Source organism: Lepidochelys olivacea (genome assembly GCF_965140295.1).
Source record: "Lepidochelys olivacea isolate rLepOli2 genome assembly, chromosome: 1".
Lineage (NCBI taxonomy): Eukaryota > Metazoa > Chordata > Testudines > Cheloniidae > Lepidochelys > Lepidochelys olivacea.
Window position 1 is genome coordinate 76,236,015 of NC_140411.1, and position 24,263 is coordinate 76,260,277.

Below are 24,263 nucleotides of genomic sequence, written 5' to 3' on the forward strand. Positions count from 1 at the left end.
AAAATGATTTCAGGTTAATCCCACCACTGTGCCACCATGTCAAGGTTCCTCCCCCACTCTGAACTCTAGGGTACAGATGTGGGGACCTGCATGAAAAACCTCCTAAGCTTATCTTTACCAGCTTAGGTCAAAACTTCCCCAAGGTACAAAATATTACACCCGTTATCCTTGGAATGGCCGCTACCACCACCAAACTAATACTGGTTACTGGGGAAGAGCTGTTTGGACGCGTCCTTCCCCCCAAAATATTTCCCAAAACCTTGCACCCCACTTCCTGGACAAGGTTTGGTAAAAAGCCTCACCAATTTGTCTAGGTGACTACAGACCCAGACCCTTGGATCTTAAGAACAATGAACAATCCTCCCAACACTTGCACCCCCCCTTTCCTGGGAAATGTTGGATAAAAAGCCTCACCAATTTGCATAGGTGACCACAAACCCAAACCCTTGGATCTGAGAACAATGAAAAAGCATTCAGTGTTTTACAAGAAGACTTTTAATAAAAAATAGAAGTAAATAGAAATAAAGAAATTCCCCCTGTAAAATCAGGATGGTATATATCTTACAGGGTAATTAGATTCAAAAACATAGAGAACCCCTCTAGGCAAAACCTTAAGTTACAAAAAAGATACACAGACAGAAATAGTTATTCTATTCAGCACAATTCTTTTCTCAGCCATTTAAAGAAATCATAATCTAACACATACCTAGCTAGATTACTTACTAAAAGTTCTAAGACTCCATTCCTGTTCTGTCCCCGGCCAAGACGACTACAGACAGACCCTTTGTTCCTCTCCCTCCTCCCAGCTTTTGAAAGTATCTTGTCTCCTCATTGGTCATTTTGGTCAGGTGCCAGCGAGGTTACCTTTAGCTTCTTAACCCTTTACAGGTGAGAGGAGCTTTCCCCTGGCCAGGAGGGATTTCAAAGGGGTTTACCCTTCCCTTTATATTTATGACAGTCCCCTTTAAAAACATTGTTTTTCACTTCTCCCTAAATTCTACAAATAACAGCCCATAAGGATGAAAATTGGTAGGTTGACCTGGAGGTACTATTTTTCTACCAAGTTTCAGAGTAGCAGCTGTGTTAGTCTGTATTCGCAAAAAGAAAAGGAGTACTAGTGACACCTTAAAGGCTAACCAATTTAGTTGAGCATAAGCTTTCATGAGCTACAGCTTCACATACAATGGGGAATGTCACATACAATTCACATATTCTGGGGAGCTCCAGAATTCTAATTCTAATTCAACCCTCTCCACTCCATATCTAGTGGGTACTCACTATAGGACAATTCTTATGCTAGTTTTGCTCATCCATAATTCAAAAAGAACATAGCATAGAAACATGAATGGAGCCCCCATCCTGGGACTGCATGAATGGCTTGAACCCCATGGTCTGGAAGGAAGGTATTTGGGGCTATCTTTGGGATTCACAGCTGCAGCTAGTCAGTCTAAATATGACAGGTGAAGAAGCTAACAGAAAAGGAGTACTTGTGGCACCTTAGAGACTAACCAATTTATTTGAGCATAAGCTTTCGTGAGCTACAGCTCACTTCATCTCACGAAAGCTTATGCTCAAATAAATTGGTTAGTCTCTAAGGTGCCACAAGTACTCCTTTTCTTTTTGCGAATACAGACTAATACGGCTGTTACTCTGAAGAAGCTAACCTGGCTGTGAGGGCATTTTCAAAGAGCCAGCTGAAACTAGCTAGCCATTAGAGGGGATTGGGGAATCATCTTTGTCTCCTCATCCATGTCTCATCACATCTGTAAGTTTGCATTTGAAGCAGGTTCATTTGAAAGAGACTTGCAGTGAGGAAGCTGAGGATGTATGCTGGAAGTAGGAGAGGACAATTTCTGGAGAAAGAATACTTAAGAATGTAAGAAGAAAATAGAAGGAGCATGGTTGGCCTTCTTGTGGCAATGTCTTCCATTTTCCCTGCATATACCCTTCCCTTCGGTCTTGTGCATCTATGCCAATTTTCAGGCTCCTCTCTGAATGCTTCTCCACTATGCTGCCCAGAGGGATGTGTGGGGCAACTGCTCAAAAGGAAACAAAGGGTAGGAATAAATGCTAAGTTTTCAGAATGGAGAGAGATAAATAGCAGTATCCCTCAGGTGCCTGCACCAAGACCTGTACTATTCAGCATATTATAAATGATCTGGAAAAAGAGGTAAACAGTGAGATAGCAAAATTTTCAGATGATATAAAATTACTCAAGATAGGTAAGTCCAAAGCTGACTGCAGAGTTACAAAGGGATTTCAAAACTGGGTAACTGGACAAGAAAATGGCAGATGAAATTAAATGTTGATAAATGCAAAGTAATGCACATTGGAAAACATAATCCCAACTATACGTAAAAAATGATGGGGTCTAAATGAGCTATGACCACTCAAGAAAAAGATCAGGGAGTCACTGTGGATAGTTCTCTGAAAACATCTGCTTAATGTGAAGCAGCAATAAAAAGTGTTGGAAATCATTAGGAAAGGGATAGACAATAAGACAGTAAATATCATAATGTTACTATGGGTATGTCTACACTACGAAATTAGGTCGAATTTATAGAAGTCGGTTTTTTAGAAATCATTTTTATATATGCGAGTGTGTGTGTCCCCACAGAAAATGCTCTAAGTGCATTAAGTGCATTAACTCGGCGGAGTGCTTCCACAGTACCGAGGCAAGCGTCGACTTCCGGAGTGTTGCACTGTGGGTAGCTATCCCACAGTTCCTGCAGTCTCCGGAAATGAGATTCAAAAGTTCGCAGTTCTTTTCCTGTCTACCTGGCCAGTGCATCTGAGTTGAGAGCACTGTCCAGAGCGGTCACAATGGAGCACTCTGGGATAGCTCCCGGAGGCCAATACTGTCGAATTGTGTCCACAGTACCCCAAATTCGACCCGGCAAGGCCGATTTAAACGCTAATCCACTTGTCGGGGTGGAGTAAGGAAATCAATTTTAAGAGCCCTTTAAGTAAAAAAAAAGGGCTTCATCATGTGGACGGGTGCAGGTTTACATCGATTTAACACTGCTAAATTCGACCTAAAGTCCTAGTGCAGACCAGGGCTATATAAATCCCTGGTATGCCCACATCTTGACTGCTGTGTGCAATTGGTCACCCCATCTCACAAAAAAATATATTAGAACTAGAAACGGTACAGAAAAGCGCAACAAAAATGAGTAGGGGTGTGGACCAGCTTCTGTATGAGGAGAGATTAAAAAGACTGGAACCATTCAGCTTAAAAAAGAGATGATTAATGGGGGATATGACAGAGGTCTACAAAATCATGAGTGGTGTGGAGAAAGTAAATAAGGAAACATTATTTACTCCTTCACATAACACAAGATCCAGGGGTCACTTGATGAAATTAATAGACTGCACCTTATGTTAAAACAAACATAAGGAAGTACTTCTTCGCGTGACACACAGACAACCTGTGGAACTCATTGTCAAGGGAAGTTGTGATAGCCAAAAGTAAAACTGGGTGCAAAAAAGCATAATACAAGTTCATGGAGGATAGATCCATCAACAGCTATATCATGGGGTGTATCTATCCCAGGCCAGCCAGCAACCAAAGAGTTAATACAGGCACTGCTGGCCACTGCTGATTGGCCATCTCACAGCAGCTGGGAGGAATGAGCAGGCTGGAGAAAGGAGCTCTTACCATCATGCTACTAAAGAGCTGCCCAGAGACAGCCCAGAAGGGGATGAACTGATTGACAGGCTGGAGAGCCTGCAGAGATCCAGAGGAAGGTAGGAAGGAGCTCAGGGCACTGTCAGATTCAAAGAACTTTGATGCTACTTATCTAGCTCAAGGACCCTGAGCTGGAACCCAGTGGAGTGGGTGGGCCTAGATTCCTCTACTAAGCCCCTGATGGGCTTGGGAGTGAAGAAAGGGTTTTCAGCCTCCTGGGGACCAAAAATAGACTGACAGCCCCACTAGGCTGTATGCGCCCAGGGCCTGTGCCAAGCTTGGTTAGAGGGGGTGCCATTGCACAGATGCATCACCTCACAGGCTATTATCCAAGATTCTCAGAGATGCAACCCCATGCTCTGGGTGTCCCTAAGCCTCTGATTGCCAGATGCTGGGACAGGCCGACATGAAATGGATCACTCAATAATTGCCTTGTTCTGTTCATTCTCTCTGAAGCATTTGGCATTGCCCACTGTCAGAAGACAGGATACTGGGCTAGATGGACCATTGGTCAGACCCTATATGGCTGTTCTTATGTTCTCATGCAGAATAGGGTTGTGCTAGGAGGATGGGGGTAGGGGTGGGGCAAAGGAAAGAATGGAGTTGTTGTAGGATAGTTGGTCAGTAAACAATTTTTCCATGTGGAAAATGTCAACCAAAAAGATATTTTTACTTCATATTTGTTGACATTTTTCTTCTAAAATTTTCAGGCTTTTATTGACAACTCAATGATTTTTGATAATAACATTTTTGTTTTGTTGAAACAAACATTTTCTTCCATAAAAAAGATGTTGATGGAAAATTTTGGCCAATCAGTAGTTGGGGGGCTCTTACGTCCAGCAGCCATTTCAGGAAAGCAAGCTGGGGACGGTGCAGATGGAGCAGGCGAGCACAACACTGCCCTGTCTTCTCCATCTGACCTGGCTGACCCAAATGGACACTAAGAAATGTTGGTCACAAATCAACATTTCAAACTGGGGTAACTTTATAATGACTTCACAACAATTAGAGCAATTTTCATCCAATTTTATAGAAGATAAGTTCTCCTTTGCCTTTCATGTAAAGGCATCTATGTTCAGGTCAAACCAAGTATGTCAGCTGAAGTTACAAGTGGGGAAAATAAAAACAGGATATAACAGACTGCCAGGGGTTAACTCAACTGTGAGCAACCTGTGGCCCACGGGCTGCACACGGCCCATCAGGGTAAACTGATTGCGGGCCGCGAGACATTTTGCTGACGTTGACCGTCCACAGGCATGGCCCCCCACAGATCCCAGTGGCTGAGGTTTGCCATTCTCAGAATAATGTGTTCAGACTTTTCTGTCTGGATTGTTCTGATAAATATCTTGTTCCAGCTTTACAGTGTACTTTGCCAAGAATTTCTGTTCGGGCTCTTTGGAATTTTTCCAGTATTTCAATCATGACATCCAGAAATACCTCTCATAGTTTTATGCTATTTTTTTCTTTTTCCACTCTTTTTGTGGGCTGTTGCCCTTGAAGGTTCTAGTTAAATAGAGAAGGATGATTGTACTGTAATGCTGTACTATATGTATTGCACTATACGTATTATACTATGACTATACTGGTAGTGCTGCAGTACTAGCAGAGTGAGTGAAAGAGTCAACTCTGCAATATCCCATCTCTATTACTCTTAGAGAGAGAAGCATATGTTTGGAAAAATGTGTCTACTTTCTCTAATGAATATCTCATGATAGAGGTATTTTTACTTAGACTGTATAAATAGACAACTCTTGCAAATTGGATTACTCTGTGTTGAATGTCTGCCTGATTTTAATATTTGTTATTGGAGGAAAATGTACTTTTTAAAACTCAGTCTCGAGAAAACCAAATTACTGATTGTCAACATAAGCCTGAATCTGTGGGTTTTAATATTCCTTTGTTTGGTGCCATCAGCATCTATGGCTTTTCATTTTAAATGCTATTTATTTCTTTATTTCTTTACTATTAGTTTTAAGTAGTAAACCCAAAAAGAACCTATCCCAGGCTCTCGGCCTCTTTGACAAATAGATAATTAACAACAAAATCAAACACAGAACAAAACTAAATGTAGCAAACCAACAGTCTTTCTCAGCCAAAGAAACCAGTTAATAAATCCAACACTTCCTCATCTCAACTCCTGCAAATGCTTAATTTTCCCCAATAAAAATCGATATTTCCACCATACCCCTTTCTATTAACGCTTCTTAAATTCCTTCCCAAATTTTTCTACTATCCTTTGAGTCTCATCTTTATTACCTTATAAGTCATTGTCTTCATCATCTGCAGACTCTTACTTCTGTAGGTCCTTATCTCATAATCTCAGATGTTTTGATACATGGAGCCCATCTTGTTAATTCTCACTTGAACCTCTGTAGCTCCGTTCTACTTCGTAATTTAAAAGCACCTCCATGGTATTAAAAAACTCATTTAATTTAAACATTGGGTTAGTCAGTGGATACTAGTTGTTACCCATTTAAATGCCCACATCATAGATTTGAAATGAAATGGAAGACAATGGATATAAGGGCAGTTTGAGGTGCTGGCCTGAGACTTTGTGATTATTTCTTAGAAGATGAGGGTGAAATATTATGTAACATTTCTTAACTTTATTGTGTTTACCGGGCCACCTTAAGAACCTACAAAGATCTAAAAACTTAATACTTCAGAAAAAGTAGAATGTTTAAGGAAAAATTAACTCACCCTGATCCATGTATATCATCAGGTGCCCATTTTGCAAACTGATATACAAAGACAGGCCATCTGCTTTTCTGTAAGTCCAATTGAAGTAAATGGGATGCTAAGCTGATGCAAGGGTCTGACTGCATGGATCAGCTTTCAGGACTGGCACCACATTCATATTTTAAAATGACAGACCTGATTTTTGGAATTGGACAAAGCATGGAGGAGGATTCTGCTGGGATTTCAGGCTTTTGCCTGTCTTTGTGCAAAAACACTGTTTTAGCATTAGCAACATCTCCAATCCAGGTGTGTCATTTAGTCTCCATAAATATCTTCCTAGCCGTTTGTAGGTTGACTTTTGTTGCAATACTTAATTACATTTTGATAACATAAACCTTAAATTCTTAAATCCTCACATGAAGATATTTCTCTATAGCGTTTCAGAATTACAGTAAAGATGACACTATAAAGCCTAAAACAAATATGCATATGAATTTATCACATTATATAGTTGAATGTTTTATTTAAAGTGACCACCATGAAATATGTTAACACTTGGCATAGCTGTTAACACAAAATATTTTTTTAAAAATCAATATGTATTTGCTAAATTGAAAATAGTCATTTATTTGGCATACTGCTTGCATCACTTCTCTTTTGAGCTTTATTAAAGTTCTTAATGTTAAAAAGATTTTTTTCTTTGCTTAAGAAAAAAAAAAAGCAGTATTTAAAGGCTATTTGCTATTTATACACTTCCATTAAGAAGGAAATGAGTAGAAATGCTTTCAATTGAAATGGTAATAGGAAGAAAAAATAACTTAATTTTCCATGAAGGAAAAGTCATTTCTGCTTATTTCAAGTATCTGTATGAAACGGTATTCTTCACATCAAGATATTTTTTAAAAAAATAATAAATCCATATTTTCTTCTCTTACTAATCAATATGGCTTTCATAGATAGTGTCAACTATCATGAATACTTGTCATTTCTTTGCACTCTTCAATAAAAGCATGTATGAATGGTACAGAATTTATATTGACTGGAATTCAGGTTAATAATAATAGTGGAAAACTATTTTCTTATGCTCTGAAAAATTTACTGAACTGTAGGATATAATGCCTAAAGAAATATAGGGGTAATGCAATTATGGCCTGACCCAAAGCTCATTGACATCATTAGGGGTATTTCATAGTTTTTAATGGGCTTGGGATCAGGCCTTTATTGCACACTAGAAGTCATTTTTTAGTAAAAAAAGACACAGTTGTCAGCTAGAAACTAAAAATTCCACACTACTCTATCCAGGCTTATTAAACACATTACATGAACAAAGACAGAGTATAAGGCCAGAAGAGACTACTGGATCATTTAGTCCTGGGATTGACAACCTTTGGCCAGGCCAATGGGGGCTGCGGGAAGTGGTGGCCAGCACATCCCTTGGCTCACACTGCTTCCCGCAGCCCCCACTGGCCTGGAGCAGCGAACCGCAGCCAGTGGGAGCTGCAATTGGCCAAACCTGCGGATGCTGCAGGTAAACAAACTGTCCTGCCCCACCAGTGGATTTCCCTGATGGGCCGCATGCCAAAGGTTGCCGATCCCTGATCTAGTCTGACCTCTTTTGTGTCACAAAAGAGCAGCACCACTCAGCATCCACTCACTAAACCTAACAACTAAAATTAATCCAAAGTATTACAGCCCTCAGGAGAATAAACAGTTGTGTGACACAGGTAGAGAATAGGAGGGACCAAGATACATGAGTTCCTAAGGTCCCTGTAATACCAAGGAATTGATTACATGAGATATACCCAGATGATCCAGAGCTAGTGATGGACCAAGGCTCTGAATAGGACTCTGAAGTTTGGTTTTCCATCTGCAATGTTCACCACCACCTACAGATTTTTTTCTAGTTGCTTCCTTTCCTACTAAAAATGTTTGGAGGCCTGACATTTTTGACAATTCAGGCCATTTGCAGCCTTTAGCTGATGTAAAAAGTGACTATATAAATGTGGCAACTGAGGGTATTCAGAGTCACAATAGCTCATTTTACTGAGAAAGGTAAGTTTGACTGCTTTTTACTTCTGTTGCCCCAACTGAGTCAGCACATCACAGGAAGAGTGTGGTGGGTTGTGGTCATTATTATGTTTCAACATAATTCTTCAGTTTATATAAAATAAAAAAAATATAAATTACATATGTACATATATATAAATCAATTGAAGGCTGTGGATTGTATAGAGATAATTGAGGGCTGAATTTGATCTATAGAACCTTGATTACTGGGGCTGATACATGAGAAGAAAGTAACTTGGCTTGCAATGTAGATCCAGGGTGATTTTGTAGGGCTGGCAGTTGGTCGAAAAACAAAGAGTCTGCTTGTAAACTGAGAACATTTGATAAGGAAACCACTGAGGGACAATAAACATAGAACCACACAATACAATTTTACAGAATCACATTTCAGAATAGAACAGTTTTTTTACATCAATCCATCCCTCTTGCCATACATAAAGGAAGACAACATATCTGTGATGAATGAAAAATATATTTTTATGGAATTTTGTCAAGACGTTCAATGGCATGTGTGATGTTATTGACATAAAGTGTGACCGTATAGATCATTGTTGCAACCAAGGTCCTATAGTTTAACCAAATCTTGTACAAAGGAGGTCAAGTAAGGTGTCTATGAATAGGTTGTAATTTGCTGGTTATGATTATGCTGTCTGTATGTGTGTATCATTTTTGTATGTGAAGTTATAAATATGGGCTCTGTACTTGTATTTCAATGTCATTGATACTAAATAGCATTAGTGAAGCATTTGGTCAGCTTCTTGAGAAAGAATTCTTCAGATTAAGTGCCCAATCAAGAAATGCTTAACTGACAATGAACCTTGGGAGACTCCAATCCACATATGAGGAGCTTTCCTGGGAACATTCAAGGTAGCATGTGAGCAATGGCTGCTCTACCTGTAAAGAACTGAGGCATGCAGGGAGATGTGACTTGCTCATGTGACTCCAAACTCCATCTTGCTGCTGTGATTTTCCACAGTAAGAACAAAGGGGTCCTGCCACATGGCAGAGGATATAAACGGCCCCGGAAACCTCTTCATTTTATCTTCAGTCCTGCTTCTGACCTCTGGAGGAATTATGCTTGAAACTGAAGCTCTGAACAAAGGACTGAACGACCCATCCAAACTAGGATGTGTGTGCTCCAGAGACTTCATTGGTTTAAATCAGCAGTAATCCCATCAAGCTTGAAACAAGCCTAAACTACGAATTTTGAAATTGTTGCATGTATTTGATTCCATTTAACCAATTTTAACTCTCATCTATATTTCTTTCTTTTTATGAATAAACCTTTAGATGTTAGATTCTAAAGGATTGGCAACAGCGTGATTTGTGGGTAAGATCTGACTCGTATATTCACCTGGATCTGGGGCTTGGTGCTTTGGGATTGGAAGATCCTTTTTATTTTTTCACTCGGGTATTGGTTTTTATAATCATAGAATCATAGAATATCAGGGTTGGAAGGGACCCCAGAAGGTCATCTAGTCCAACCCCCTGCTCGAAGCAGGACCAATTCCCAGTTAAATCATCCCAGCCAGGGCTTTGTCAAGTCTGACCTTAAAAACCTCTAAGGAAGGAGATTCTACCACCTCCCTAGGTAACGCATTCCAGTGTTTCACCACCCTCATAGTGAAAAAGTTTTTCCTAATATCCAATCTAAACCTCCCCCACTGCAACTTGAGACCATTACTCCTCGTTCTGTCATCTGCTACCATTGAGAACAGTCTAGAGCCATCCTCTTTGGAACCCCCTTTCAGGTACTTGAAAGCAGCTATCAAATCCCCCCTCATTCTTCTCTTCTGCAGGCTAAACAAGCCCAGCTCCCTCAGCCTCTCCTCATAACTCATGTGTTCCAGTCCCCTAATCATTTTTGTTGCCCTTCGCTGGACTCTCTCCAATTTATCCACATCCTTCTTGAAGTGTGGGGCCCAAAACTGGACACAGTACTCCAGATGAGGCCTCACCAATGTCGAATAGAGGGGAACGATCACGTCTCTCGATCTGCTCGCTGTGCCCCTACTTATACATCCCAAAATGCCATTGGCCTTCTTGGCAACAAGGGCACACTGCTGACTCATATCCAGCTTCTCATCCACTGTCACCCCTAGGTCCTTTTCCGCAGAACTGCTGCCTAGCCATTCGGCCCCTTGTCTGTAGCGGTGCATTGGATTCTTCCGTCCTAAGTGCAGGACCCTGCACTTATCCTTATTGAACCTCATCAGATTTCTTTTGGCCCAATCCTCCAATTTGTCTTGGTCCTCCTGTATCCTATCCCTCCCCTCCAGCGTATCTACCACTCCTCCCAGTTTAGTATCATCCGCAAATCATTCATTGCCATAAGGAGTGACACTGGTGGTGATATTGGAAAACTGGAGTATCTGAGGGAATTGCTTGTCAGACTTCTGGTTAGCCAGTGGAATAAAACTGAAGTCCTCTCTGTTTGGTTGGTTTAGTGTGCCTTAGTAGTAAAGGACCCCCCAGCCTTTGGCTTTAACTGCCCTGCTCTAAGCAATTTGTCCTGAATTGATACTCTCAGTAGTGTCACACCAAAGGCCTCTTTGTTACAGCATGACAGCAGGAGTTGATGCCAGAGGTTAGTTGAATATGGGGGCTGGCAAGAATAAATGGGGATGGGTAATGAAGGTGGAAAGGCTAGAGTTGGAAGTGAAAACTATAGAAACAATGTTGTTTAGGGAACTAAGGAAGAGCAGGAGGGCTCTTTTGTATAAGTTTATTTATTTTAAAAAAATAGATCCAAGGTAACATTCTCTCAGAACAGCAGGGGTGTTCCCCCAAAACACCAAGGGATGGATTAGGAATCATTTCACCATCAAATTGTTGGTTAAAATCTGACTAGTTGTTGGCTGGGACAAAAGTCATGAGCAGTAAAATAGGAAATAATTTAGAAATAAAAATAGTATTATTAATTTTCTGTGGCTCAGTAGCCTATTTCAAATTATATGAGGGACTCTGTCCAGTGACTATGAACATCACAAATCCATCACAACAGCCGGCATGAACATGTACCCTGGTCTGCCAGCTGCTGCAGAAGGTACAGATATGCAGCCATGGAGAATGAACTGTTTTCTCTTTCTTAGTAGTGACTCCTGATAAAGGTTGAAGGCTGTGAGGAAACTACAATTCCTTAAAATTCTAGTTAATGGCTAGGGAGTGAAATGGGTACAGCGTAGTACTGTAGAATTGTGCTGTATATGATATGAACTGGAGGTTTAATACCATGGAAAGTTTTTCTAGGAGTTCATACTAAAAGTTATCTGGCCCAATGAATGTCCACATTTTTAATTAATTTGGCCAGTTTGGATGCTTGAATGAAATCTCTAAACTATTTTGAGATACATCCTTTGCTACTGGTTAAAGACTCAGATTATGAGAGATTTAGGCCATGTCTGGGCGAGGATTTTAGCTACCAGGGTACCTGCACTGATGCAAACCACTATTTTAGACATGATTTACACCAGCCCAGCTTATCTGGTTTTTAAATCATGCTGCACCAGTGAAAAATGAGTCTGTGCTAGGTTGTAAGCCTGGATGTATTGAAGTCAATAAACGTTTTGTCATTGAGTTAAGTGAGTTGGATTTCACCCTATCACAAGATTTTATATTAGACATACTCTAAACTACACAGCATACAGTCAGTTTTAGACTTAACTCGTACGATCAGTTAGAAGCTGATTGACATGCTTTTTAGTTTATGATTTTTAAATAGCGAGCACCTAATGATTCTGTTTTAAATAGTAAAATACAAAATTAATTTTAAAATAATTGCTTTTGTAACGATGAAGCACATTTACAGAACACTAGCATCTGAGGTAAGGACTCCATGTTTAGTCATGTAGGCCTGGTTTACAGTACAGCTATTTTGATATATGTCTACTTAGGTCAACCTAGCTGAGCATGTATGTACAGTAAAATTTGTCTTTCGTCAATGTGAGCGCCCTGCTGACACAATAACACCAGCTACCTGAATGAGAAAAAGTCATGGTTGACCTACCTAGGTCAATGCAGTGTGAGTGTAGACACTGCATTAGTTGTGTCCATCCTAATAGTCTTGGTGACCAGAGTGACCTAGTGTGACCAGATGTCCCAATTTTATAGGGACTATACCAATATTTGGGGCTTTTTCTCATATAGGCACCTGCTAGCAAGTGTGAAAAATTGAGACGGGGTGGGAGATATCTGATCACCCCAGTCCTCCAGCAGCTATCCTGTAGTGTACCTGCAACAGTGACAGCTCTGGTCACAATTTTGAACTGCCCTGCCTGAGGATCACAGAGATCTGCCTTCCCTCTTTTAAAACCTCTTGCATGTTTTTGAAATGCCTTTTCTTGATAGCCCACCTTGGCAAGCAGCTCACCTTTGTTGTGTATACTTGACCATGCCAGGTCAGACCCACAGAGCTACTCGATGTGCTCCTGCCCGGAGCAGCAAGAAGTCGTGGATCTTCTCACCCTGTGGGGAGAAGAGGCTGGGCAAGCACAGCTATGGAACAGCCGTAGAATATTGGCATTCCTGTGGAGATTGCACAGGGGATGCCGCAGGGGGGCACAACAGGGAAGAACAGCAATGCCGTGTGAAAGCAAAAGAACTTTGCCAGGCATACCATAAGGCAAGGGAGGCAACAAGATGTCCAGTACTACCCCGCAGACCTTTCACTTTTACAATGAACTGCATGTATACTTTACAGTGACCCCACCAGCACCCCACAGATGACTGTAGATACCTCAGAGAAGCCCGAGGTGGAGACCCTGCCATGAGAATTGCAAGGGATGGGGAGAAGATGCAGCATAGGACTCAAGCCTTGCCTCAAACCAGGAACTGCTTGAAACTCTGCTGGAATCAAGCCTGTCCAAACAGGCAAGAGCAAGTGAGCCCACTGATAAAAAATGGAACCCACCCCATCCACAAAGTCACAGAACAAAGGTAGAGTTGGCACCCACTTTTCCATTATTTGGCTTGATGGACTAGGTATGGAGAGGGCTCATGAGGAGTACTTTGTTTATCTCAGTTGGGATGACCCTTATCTTCTTGAGGGATCTCAGTAAAACCTTCATGGAGATACTGTGCAATCCTTTCCTGAAGATATCTAGGGATGGCAGTTTTGTTTCCTCCACTGTGAGAGGAAATTTCCCCATGCCACAATGCAGTGAGTTCAGTTAGCACTGTTGCAGTAAACAGATGAGCAGTGTATGGGCCTAGGTAGCTTCAGGATGCCAGTAGCAGCTAGGTTCTCTGTGCCTTTGTTACCCACAGGAGTAAGATAACATCCAAAATCACCACTGTCTATGAACATCATCATCATGTTCCTATTATGCTTCTGGCCTTTAGGGGAGTGAAAAAGCTCCTCCACTCCTGTCTGTTTCTGGCAAATCTTTCAATGGTTACCCAGCTGTGCCCCAGGTTTTTCAGCTTGGCTTCCACAGCTCTTCGCCATGTTGTTTTTGGGTGGCCTCATTTTCACTTGCCTTCAGGTATCCGTCTTATTGCTACTCTGGTGATGGAATCAGTTTCCATCCGAAGAACATGGCCAATCCATCTCCAGCTCCTGCTGGCAATGATTGTGCTCAGATATTCTTGGCTGCACTGTGTCAATAGATCTTAGTTTGAGATTGTTCTGGGCCAAAAGATATGGATGATTTTTCTGAGGCAGGTGTATGGAATGAAGGCAGTTTGGACATGTCATTCTTTCTCATTCCCCAGCATGATGCACTATAAAGTAGTGTTGAAAGTATGCAGCTCTGATAAATCTTGAATTTGATTTTGGTGTATTTTGATGATTTCCAGACTGTATCTAAGTTCCTGAAGGCATTCCTGGCATTATTGATTTTGTTCTGGATGTCCTGGCTTGTTCCACCATCCTGGCTGATGGTGCTGCCCAAGTTTGTGACTGTTTCTACATTGGTGAAATCATAATCCCCTATCCGTACTCGTGGTGGTGAGGCAATATTAAAGGTCATAATATCTGTCTTATTGTGGTTGATTTTCAGTCCAATTTGCTGGCTGAATGCATTGAGTTGAGTTGTTTTTTCTTGTATATGGTGTTGGGTATGTGATAGAAGAGTGACATCATCTGCAAATTCCAGGTCTTCGAAGGGATAAGAAGAGTGTCCATTTAATGCCGCTTGGCATGTTTTCTGTTGTATGCCGCATGACCCAGTTGATGGCAATGTTGAAGAGGATTGCAGACATGACAGACCCCGACTTACTCCTGTTTTGACTTCAAAATTGAGCTCACTGTGATCAACACTGCATGTAACATTGAAATAGAAGCTTCTGATGACGCTGATTATACGGAAAGGAATTCCATTTGCCTGCAGAATGTGCCATAGGCTGGTCCTGTGAATACTATCCAAAGCCTTCACAAAGTCTATGAAATTTATGTAGAGTTGTCGTTGCCATTCTAAGCACTGTTCTATTATGTTTTGTAGAGTGTCGATCTGGTCTGTGCATCCATGCCCTTTCCGAATCTCAGCTTACTCTTTTCTGAGAACGTTATCAATGCCTCTGATATACGATGGACTATGATTTTACACAATACTTTACTTGGCACAGATAATAGTGTGATACCATGCCAGTTATTACAATCACTGAGAGTTTCTTTCTTTGGTATCTTCACTATAACCCATTGGTCCACTCATCTGGCACTTTCCCCTTTCCCAGACTGATGTCAATAGAAGAGCCAGGATAGATTTAGGATTTATCTTAAACAATACTGCACTCAAGTTATCCTTGCCAGGAACTTTCTCAAATTTTAAGGATTTGATGGCTTGAATGATGTCTTCCTTAGTTGGGGTGTCTGTGTTGATATCAAGATCTTCCTCTGCCTCCTGGATGTTTGCTTCCTCTTTAGGTGCTCCCTGTTCAGCAATTCTTGAAATGCTCTGTCTAGCAAATTTCTTGTTCTTTTTTGGTTGTTAGTTTCTTGTTCATTCGTGATGAGAGTGTTTGTTGGTGTCTGCTTGTTAAGGTTCCTTCCCCACTCTGAACTCTAGGGTACAGATGTGGGGACCTGCATGAAAACCCCCTAAACTTACTTTTACCAGCTTAGGTTAAAACTTCCCCAAACTATTTTACCCTTGGACTTCCACTGCCATCACCAAACTTTATCTGGGTTCCTGAAAAAACGTAGTTTGGAAACTTCTTTCCCCCCAAAATCCTCCCAAACCTTGCACCCTACTTCCTGGGGAAGGTTTGGTAAAAATCCTCACCAATTTGCATAGGTGACCACAGACCCAAACCCTTGGATCTTAGAACAATGAAAAAGCATTCAGTTTCCTTACAAGAAGACTTTTAATAGAAGTAAAAAAAGAATCACCTCTGTAAAATCAGGATGGTGAATACCTTACAGGGTAATTAGATTAAAAATATAGAGAATCCCTCTAGGCAAAACATTAAGTTACAAAAAAGACACACAGACAGGAATATTCATTCTATTCAGCACAGCTATTTTCTCAGCCATTTAAAGAAATCATAATCTAACACATACCTAGCTAGATTACTTACTAAGTTCTAAGACTCCATTCCTGTTCTGTCCCTGGCAAAAGCATCATAGAGACAGACACAGACTCTTTGTTTTTCTCCCTCCTCCCAGCTTTTGAAAGTATCTTGTCTCCTCTTTGGTCATTTTGGTCAGGTGCCAGCGAGGTTACCTTTAGCTTCTTAACCCTTTACAGGTGAGAGGATTTTTCCTCTGGCCAGGAGGGATTTTAAAGGGGTTTACCCTTCCCTTTATATTTATGACACTGCTGTTTACCACTGATAAGCTGTGTCATTTTGTAGACAGTTCCTTGTTCACCACGAGCATCTGCATCCTCTGCTTGTGTTGCCAGCTTACCAATATAATGCCATTTGTCCGCTTTCACAAGGCGTTTGACCTCCCAGTGTGACTTGCTATACTGCTCGTGGTATTTGTCCTTTAGCTTCTGGGATTTTGTGTATAAAATCTTTTTCTTCAGGGCTCATCTGGTTTCTATGGCATTCCATGTGCTGGGTGGAATCCACTCCTTCGTTCTCTTCTGCCTGTAGCCTAGATGGACTTCACTGCTCTGTTTATAAATTGTTACTTTGTCCCACTTTCTGTTGATCTCCTCATCTGCATTACCCTCCTCTTCATCAAGGTCTGCAAGTGCTTGAAACCTGTTCTTTAACTGCAGAATAAAGACATTCTGTATTTCAAGGGACTTTAGCTTGTCAATATCATAATGTCTATGTCCCTTGTTTGGTGGACCCACACTTCTCAGTATTAGCTTGATGGAGGCTGTCACAACATGGTGGTCACTGCCAACATCTGCACCCCTTCTCATTTTCACATCTGTCAGTGAAAGTCATTTGGCATTGATCATGATATGGTTAATTTGGGTCTTATCTCTGCCATTTGGAGAACACCACATAAGCTTGTGAATTTCACGATATTCAAATAGGGTTCCGCCGATGACTAGGTCATTCATATTACAGAAATCAACAAGCCTTTCTCCGTTTTCATTCATAGTACCATACCCATGTCTTCCCATTGCTCTGTCGTTGTTTGTGTTGTCTTTACTGACCTTGGAATTCAGATCTCCCATGATGAGAGTTCAGTCATGGCGTGGTACTCTCTCTAACTCTGCCTGTAGTGTAAGGTAGAATTTGTCCTTTACTTCTTCATCTATGTCATTTGTCGGAGCATAGCACTAAATCAGGGTGATATTATTATGTTTCCCTTTCAGTATGGCTCTCATAAGTCTGCTGCTGATGGATTTCCATTCAAGCAGGGAATGCTCCACTCCCTTCTTCAAAAGGATGGCAACACCCTCATGGTGTTGTCCATCATCCCATCCAGAAAACAGGAAAGTTTCTCCCAAGGCTGTTGTTAATCTTCCTGATCCCATCCATCTGCTCTCACTGACACACAAGTTGTGTAAGGTGCAGCATCTCATCTCTGCTGTGACCTGAGCTAGCTTCCCTGCTTCGTACATTGACAGTATGTTCCAAAAAAACAAGTTTGTTTTTTGTCTTGGTGTTGAGCACTTCAGTCTTCATACCAGTGGCTTCCTTTTGGCTTTCACCACAGACAGTCATATGGGTCATTGACTCCTGAAGGCCATCACACACTGTAATGGTTGTTTTCTTCGTCACTGTTTCCGTGACATATTTTGTTTTCTATGGGACAGGGTTGTTAGCCCTGTGCCTAACCCCCAACCTGGAGGCCAGGATGTCTGTTTTGTCTGGCCACTCCCCCACAGACCAATCCAGCATGGTTGAACCTACCAGGAGAAAAAAGTCCCCGCCGACACAGACTCTGGGGATCATTAGAGCATGCAAGCTGTCCCGCACGGACACCAGAGGACAGACTGTCTATGAACACAATGCCAATATTCACTTCGCTTTCCCTATACCCATACTGAGGGAGGGGCACCCAGCATTTATATCTTCCATGCAACAGAACACCTTGCCTCCCCTCTGCAAGGCTGTACTCAGCATGTTTTTTTTCTGCAGTGCAGAGCTTGTATTGAAGCATTCCAAAGCTAAAGTGTCCTGAAGCATTTCATAGTAAATGCTATTTATGAGGGAGTTTGGACACTTATCTTTCCCTTTCTCTTATGACTGTAAGTCTAATGGTGTATGTGTCTGCAGCTTCTGGTTGGTGGCCTTGAAGGCCCCCTCCATGCCTGTTCAATGCCTGACCTTCATCACGTGGAGAAAGAAGAGATCTAGGGAGATCCTCCAATTCTGAATGGCCTCAGATCATAAACAAAGGAATTGGAGGGGGCATCTCAATATGACCATGGAGAGAGTGATTGCTGCAGAAGAGACAAAAGAACTGAGAGACGTTCTGGGAAATGCACCAAGACATAATGGATTTCCTCAGGCAACAATCTCAAATGCTGCAGTCACAGCATTATTGATCTACATGCCCAAAAACATCGGACTCAGCAGCCTTTCCAAACTTTGGAGAACTACATGGTGGCTGCTATCTACACTACCCAACAAACAAGGTGGCAGCATAGTATACATCCTTACCCCTACTACTCCAGTCCAGAGAACAATAGTTCCATGTGAAAACCAGAGGTTGGTTTATATGTAATCACAACCTACTACACTGTAGTAGCTTTTACATACATGGACATAAATGTTTACTGTTTACTTACTGATTTTAAAGAATGGCTCATTCTGTTGAGCTGAGCGGCGGCGAACCAGCTGAGCAGCAGGGGACAGCAGAGCAGCTCACAGCAGGAGTTTGCCTGGGACTGGTAAGTATCCGAGTGTGTGTTTGTTTGCTTGCGGAGGAAGTATCCGAGCGTGTGTTTGCTGGGAGGGCAGTGTGAGAGCCTGAGTGAGTGTCTGATTGGCTGCTAGCCTGCAGGGGGCGGGCAGTAGGGTGTCTGTTTGTTTGCGTCAGGGAAGCCTGGCTGTTTAAAAATAGCCAGAGCTTCGCGAACCAGCTGAGCGGCGGGGGACAGCAGAGCAGCTCACAGCAGGAGTTTGCCTGGGAGTTCGCCTGGAGTGAGCCCAGTGAGGCTTACGTCTTGCAAACTGCTCTGAGGAAGCTCATAGTAGGAAGGTGATATGGAAGGGGGGGGGGTTTCAGCTGTTGTGACCTGCACTGGATGTGCCATGTTTGTCTTTCTTCCACAGGACAGAAGTGACTTTGTCTGTAAAAAGTGCAAGCTGGTCTCCATATTGGAAGAGAAGATTGAAGGTCTGGAGCAACAGATAACAACCCTGCGTTGCATACGAGAAACTGAGGATTTTCCGGACAGAACTCAGGATAGGCTTCTAGGGGCACAAAGCTCTAAAGATATAGAGCAGGTTGCACAGAGAAGCCAAGAGGCCAGTGAAGAAGCTTGGCAACATGTGACCTCCAGAAGAGGTAAGCGGAATGTCCGGGTTCCAGTAACACAGACACAGGTAACTAACCGCTTTCATGTTCTCTCCACAGGTATCGTTGCGGAGAGTGGACCAGATGATATGTCTGGGGCGAGAAAGCAGAAGGAGACTCCGCTGGTTGGAAGGCATGAGATGCTATGTCCTGAGGTTGGGGGTTCCACGACCACCACTCCCAAGAGGAGAAGGCGGGTGGTGGTGGTCGGGGACTCTCTCCTCCGGGGGACTGAGTCATCTATCTGCCGCCCTGACCGGGAAAACCGAGAAGTCTGTTGCTTGCAAGGGGCTAAGATTCGCGATGTGACGGAGAGACTGCCGAGACTCATCAAGCCCTCAGATCGCTACCCCTTCCTGCTTCTCCACGTGAGCACCAATGATACTGCCAAGAATGACCTTGAGCGGATCACTGCGGACTATGTGGCTCTAGGAAGAAGGATAAAGGAGTTGGAGGCGCAAGTGGTGTTCTCGTCCATCCTCCCTGTGGAAGGAAAAGGACTAGGTAGGGACCGTCGAATCGTGGAAGTCAGCGAATGGCTACGCAGGTGGTGTCAGAGAGAAGGCTTTGGATTCTTTGACCATGGGATGGTGTTCCATGAAGGAGGAGTGCTGGGCAGAGACGGGCTCCATCTTACGAAGAGAGGGAAGAGCATCTTTGCCAGCAGGCTGGCTAACCTAGTGAGGAGGGCTTTAAACTAGGTTCACCGGGGGAAGGAGACCAAAGCCCTGAGGTAAGTGGGAAAGTGGGATACCGGGAGGAAGCACAGGCAGGAATGTCTGTGAGGGGAGGGCTCCTGCCTCATACTGGGAATGAGGGGCGATCGACAGGTTATCTCAAGTGCTTATATACAAATGCACAAAGCCTTGGAAACAAGCAGGGAGAACTGGAGGTCCTGGTGATGTCAAGGAACTATGACGTGATCGGAATAACAGAGATTTGGTGGGATAACTCACATGACTGGAGTACTGTCATGGATGGTTATAAACTGTTCAGGATGGACAGGCAGGGCAGAAAAGGTGGGGGAGTAGCACTGTATGTAAGGGAGCAGTATGACTGCTCAGAGCTCCGGTACGAAACTGCAGAAAAACCTGAGTGTCTCTGGATTAAGTTTAGAAGTGTGTGCAACAAGAGTGATTGTAGTGGTGGGAGTCTGCTATAGACCACCGGACCAGGGGGATGAGGTAGATTAGGCTTTCTTCCGGCAGCTCACGGAAGCTACTAGATCGCATGCCCTGATTCTCATGGGTGACTTTAATTTTCCTGATATCTGCTGGGAGAGCAATACAGTGGTGCATAGACAATCCAGGAAGTTTTTGGAAAGCGTAGGGGACAATTTCCTGGCGCAAGTGCTAGAGGAGCCAACTAGGGGGGGGGCATTTTTCTTGACCTGCTGCTCACAAACCGGGTAGAATTAGTGGGGGAAGCAAAAGTGGATGGGAATCTGGGAGGCAGTGACCATGAGTTGGTTGAGTTCAGGATCCTGACACAGGGAAGAAAGGTAAGCAGCAGGATACGGACCCTGGACTTCAGGAAAGCAGACTTCGACTCCCTCAGGGAACGGATTGCCAGGATCCCCTGGGGGACTAACTTGAAGGGGAAAGGAGTCCAGGAGAGCTGGCTGTATTTCAAGGAATGCCTGTTGAGGTTACAGGGACAAACCATCCCAATGAGTCGAAAGAATAGTAAATATGGTAGGCGACCAGCTTGGCTTAATGGTGAAATCCTAGCGGATCTTAAACACAAAAAAGAAGCTTACAAGAAGTGGAAGGTTGGACATATGACCAGGGAAGAGTATAAAACTATTGCTCGGGCATGTAGGAATGATATCAGGAGGGCCAAATCGCACCTGGAGCTGCAGCTAGCCAGAGATGTCAAGAGTAACAAGAAGGGTTTCTTCAGGTATGTTGGCAACAAGAAGAAAGCCAAGGAAAGTGTTGTCCCTTACTGAATGAGGGAGGCAACCTAGTGACAGAGGATGTGGAAAAAGCTAATATACTCAATGCTTTTTTTGCCTCTGTTTTCACTAACAAGGTCAGCTCCCAGACTGCTGCGCTGAGCATCACAAAATGGGGAAGAGATGGCCAGCCCTCTGTGGAGATAGAGGTGGTTAGGGACTATTTAGAAAAGCTGGACGTGCACAAGTCCATGGGGCCGCACAAGTTGCATCCGAGAGTGCTGAAGGAATTGGCGGCTGTGATTGCAGAGCCATTGGCCATTATCTTTGAAAACTCGTGGTGAACCGGGGAAGTCCCGGATGACTGGAAAAAGGCTAATGTAGTGCCAATCTTTAAAAAAGGGAAGAAGGAGGATCCTGGGAACTACAGGCCAGTCAGCCTCACCTCAGCCCCTGGAAAAATCATGGAGCAGGTCCTCAAAGAATCAATCCTGAAGCACTTGCATGAGAGGAAAGTGATCAGGAACAGCCAGCATGGATTCACCAAGGGAAGGTCATGCCTGACTAATCTAATTGCCTTTTATGATAAGATGACTGGTTCTGTGGATGAAGGGAAAGCAGTGGATGTATTGTTTCTTGACTTTAGCAAAGCTTTTGACACGGTCTCCCACAGTATTCTTGTCAGCAAGTTAAGGAAGTATGGGCTGGATGAATGCACTATAAGGTGGGTAGAAAGCTGGCTAGATTGTCGGGCTCAACGGGTAGTGATCAATGGCTCCATGTCTAGTTGGCAGCTGGTATCAAGTGGAGTGCCCCAAGGGTCGGTCCTGGGGCCGGTTTTGTTCAATATCTTCATAAATGATCTGGAGGATGGTGTAGATTGCACTCTCAGCAAATTTGCGGATGATACTTAACTGGGAGGAGTGGTAGATACGCTGGAGGGGAGGGATAGGATACAGAAGGACCTAGACAAATTGGAGGATTGGGCCAAAAGAAATCTGATGAGGTTCAATAAGGATAAGTGCAGAGTCCTGCACTTAGGATGGAAGAATCCCATGCACCGCTACAGACTAGGGACCGAATGGCTAGGCAGCAGTTCTGCGGAAAAGGACCTAGGGGTGACAGTGGACGAGAAGCTGGATATGAGTCAGCAGTGTGCCCTTGTTGCCAAGAAGGCCAATGGCATTTGGGGATATATAAGTAGGGGCATAGCGAGCAGATCGAGGGACGTGATCGTTCCCCTCTATTCGACATTGGTGAGGCCTCATCTGGAGTACTGTGTCCAGTTTTGGGCCCCACACTACAAGAAGGATGTGGATAAATTGGAGAGAGTCCAGCGAAGGGCAGCAAAAATGATTAGGGGTCTAGAACACATGAGTTATGAGGAGAGGCTGAGGGAGCTGGGATTGTTTAGCCTGCAGAAGAGAAGAATGAGGGGGGATTTGATAGCTGCTTTCAACTACCTGAAAGGGGGTTCCAAAGAGGATGGCTCTAGACTGTTCTCAATGGTAGCAGATGACAGAACGAGGAGTAATGATCTCAAGTTGCAGTGGGGGAGGTTTAGATTGGATATTAGGAAAAACTTTTTCACTAAGAGGGTGGTGAAACACTGGAATGCGTTACCTAGGGAGGTGGTGGAATCTCCTTCCTTAGAGGTTTTTAAGGTCAGGCTTGACAAAGCCCTGGCTGGGATGATTTAACTGGGAATTGGTCCTGCTTCGAGCAGGGGGTTGGACTAGATGACCTTCTGGGGTCCCTTCCAACCCTGATATTCTATGATTCTATGTTACAGTGTCAATAAAACTTTGTTACCTTTGTGTGTTTGTTTGCACTTTAATTTTGTTGCCTGTTTCTTTGCACACAATGAAATTCTCTTTTTGGAAACTCAGAGTGTCTTTGAGTTTACACCAAGCATTGCAGAATTCATTGCAGAAGGCTAAGACCCACCCATATTTAATCTCAGGAAGTTCTCATGAGAGACATTATTTCATAAATGCCTCAGATAACAGTACTGTGGCTGACTGTTCAAATGCTTTTGTGAGGCCTCCATCAGCCATATAGTTCCACAGTTGTCTCTTCTTACAGTCCTTGTGTCTGGCTGTTCAAATGCAGCAGACAGCCAGTCCACCTCTCCCCTCCATCCTGGTGGCAGCTTTTCCCCCTTCACCCCACAGATATTATGGGATACACAACATGCAGCTATAACAATGGGTATGTTTTTCTTGCTGAGGTCCAATCTAATGAGCAAACGGTACTAGTTCCCTTCAAACTGCAAAAATCACATTCAACAGTTATTCTGCACCTGCTGAGCTGATAGCAAAATCTTTCCTATTGAGATGCTGTTGAGATGGCCCATATATGGCTTTATGAGCCATGGGATCAAGGGATAGGCTGGGTCCTCCAGAATCACTACTGGCATTTCAACAGTACAAATGATAATCTGCTGGTCAGGAAAGATTGTCTGTGATTGCAGCTTTTTGAAAAGACCTACTTAATTAAATATGCTAGAATCGTGTACTTTTCCTGACCAGCTGTTGTGATGGATTTGTGGTGTGCATAGTCACTGGACTGAATCCCTCTTATAATTTCAAATTGATTGCTGAACCACAGAAAAGAGATTGCCTTTTTTGGAGTTGGGATGATCTCTGCTAAACTTATTGCCCTGCGTGTAGGTTCTTTTATGGTTTTAATACATTTTCACTGTAATGCTTTCCTCTTAATAATAAATGTGCTTGCTTAGAAAGGGCTTATACCTGTAGGCAGTTAGGCTGTTTTTAGCCTCTAGGAGAAAGCAAAGGGGGGTTGCTTAGGCAGTCTGACTTGCTGGGGAACTTACAGTGAAGGCAGGGAATGGTGCAACCTGAAAATACCCTGGTCAGGAGGAAGAAAGACACATCAAAGACTGGTTACAGCTGGAAAGCTGGAAGCCTTAGAGCCTTAGAGGGCCCGTGAGGGACCACAGAGGAGGAATACAGGTGCAGTTGCTCTGAAATGTGACAGGTATGATGGAAGAAGGGATTATGAATGGGTTAGGAGCATGGACAGTGGATCCATTACTTGTA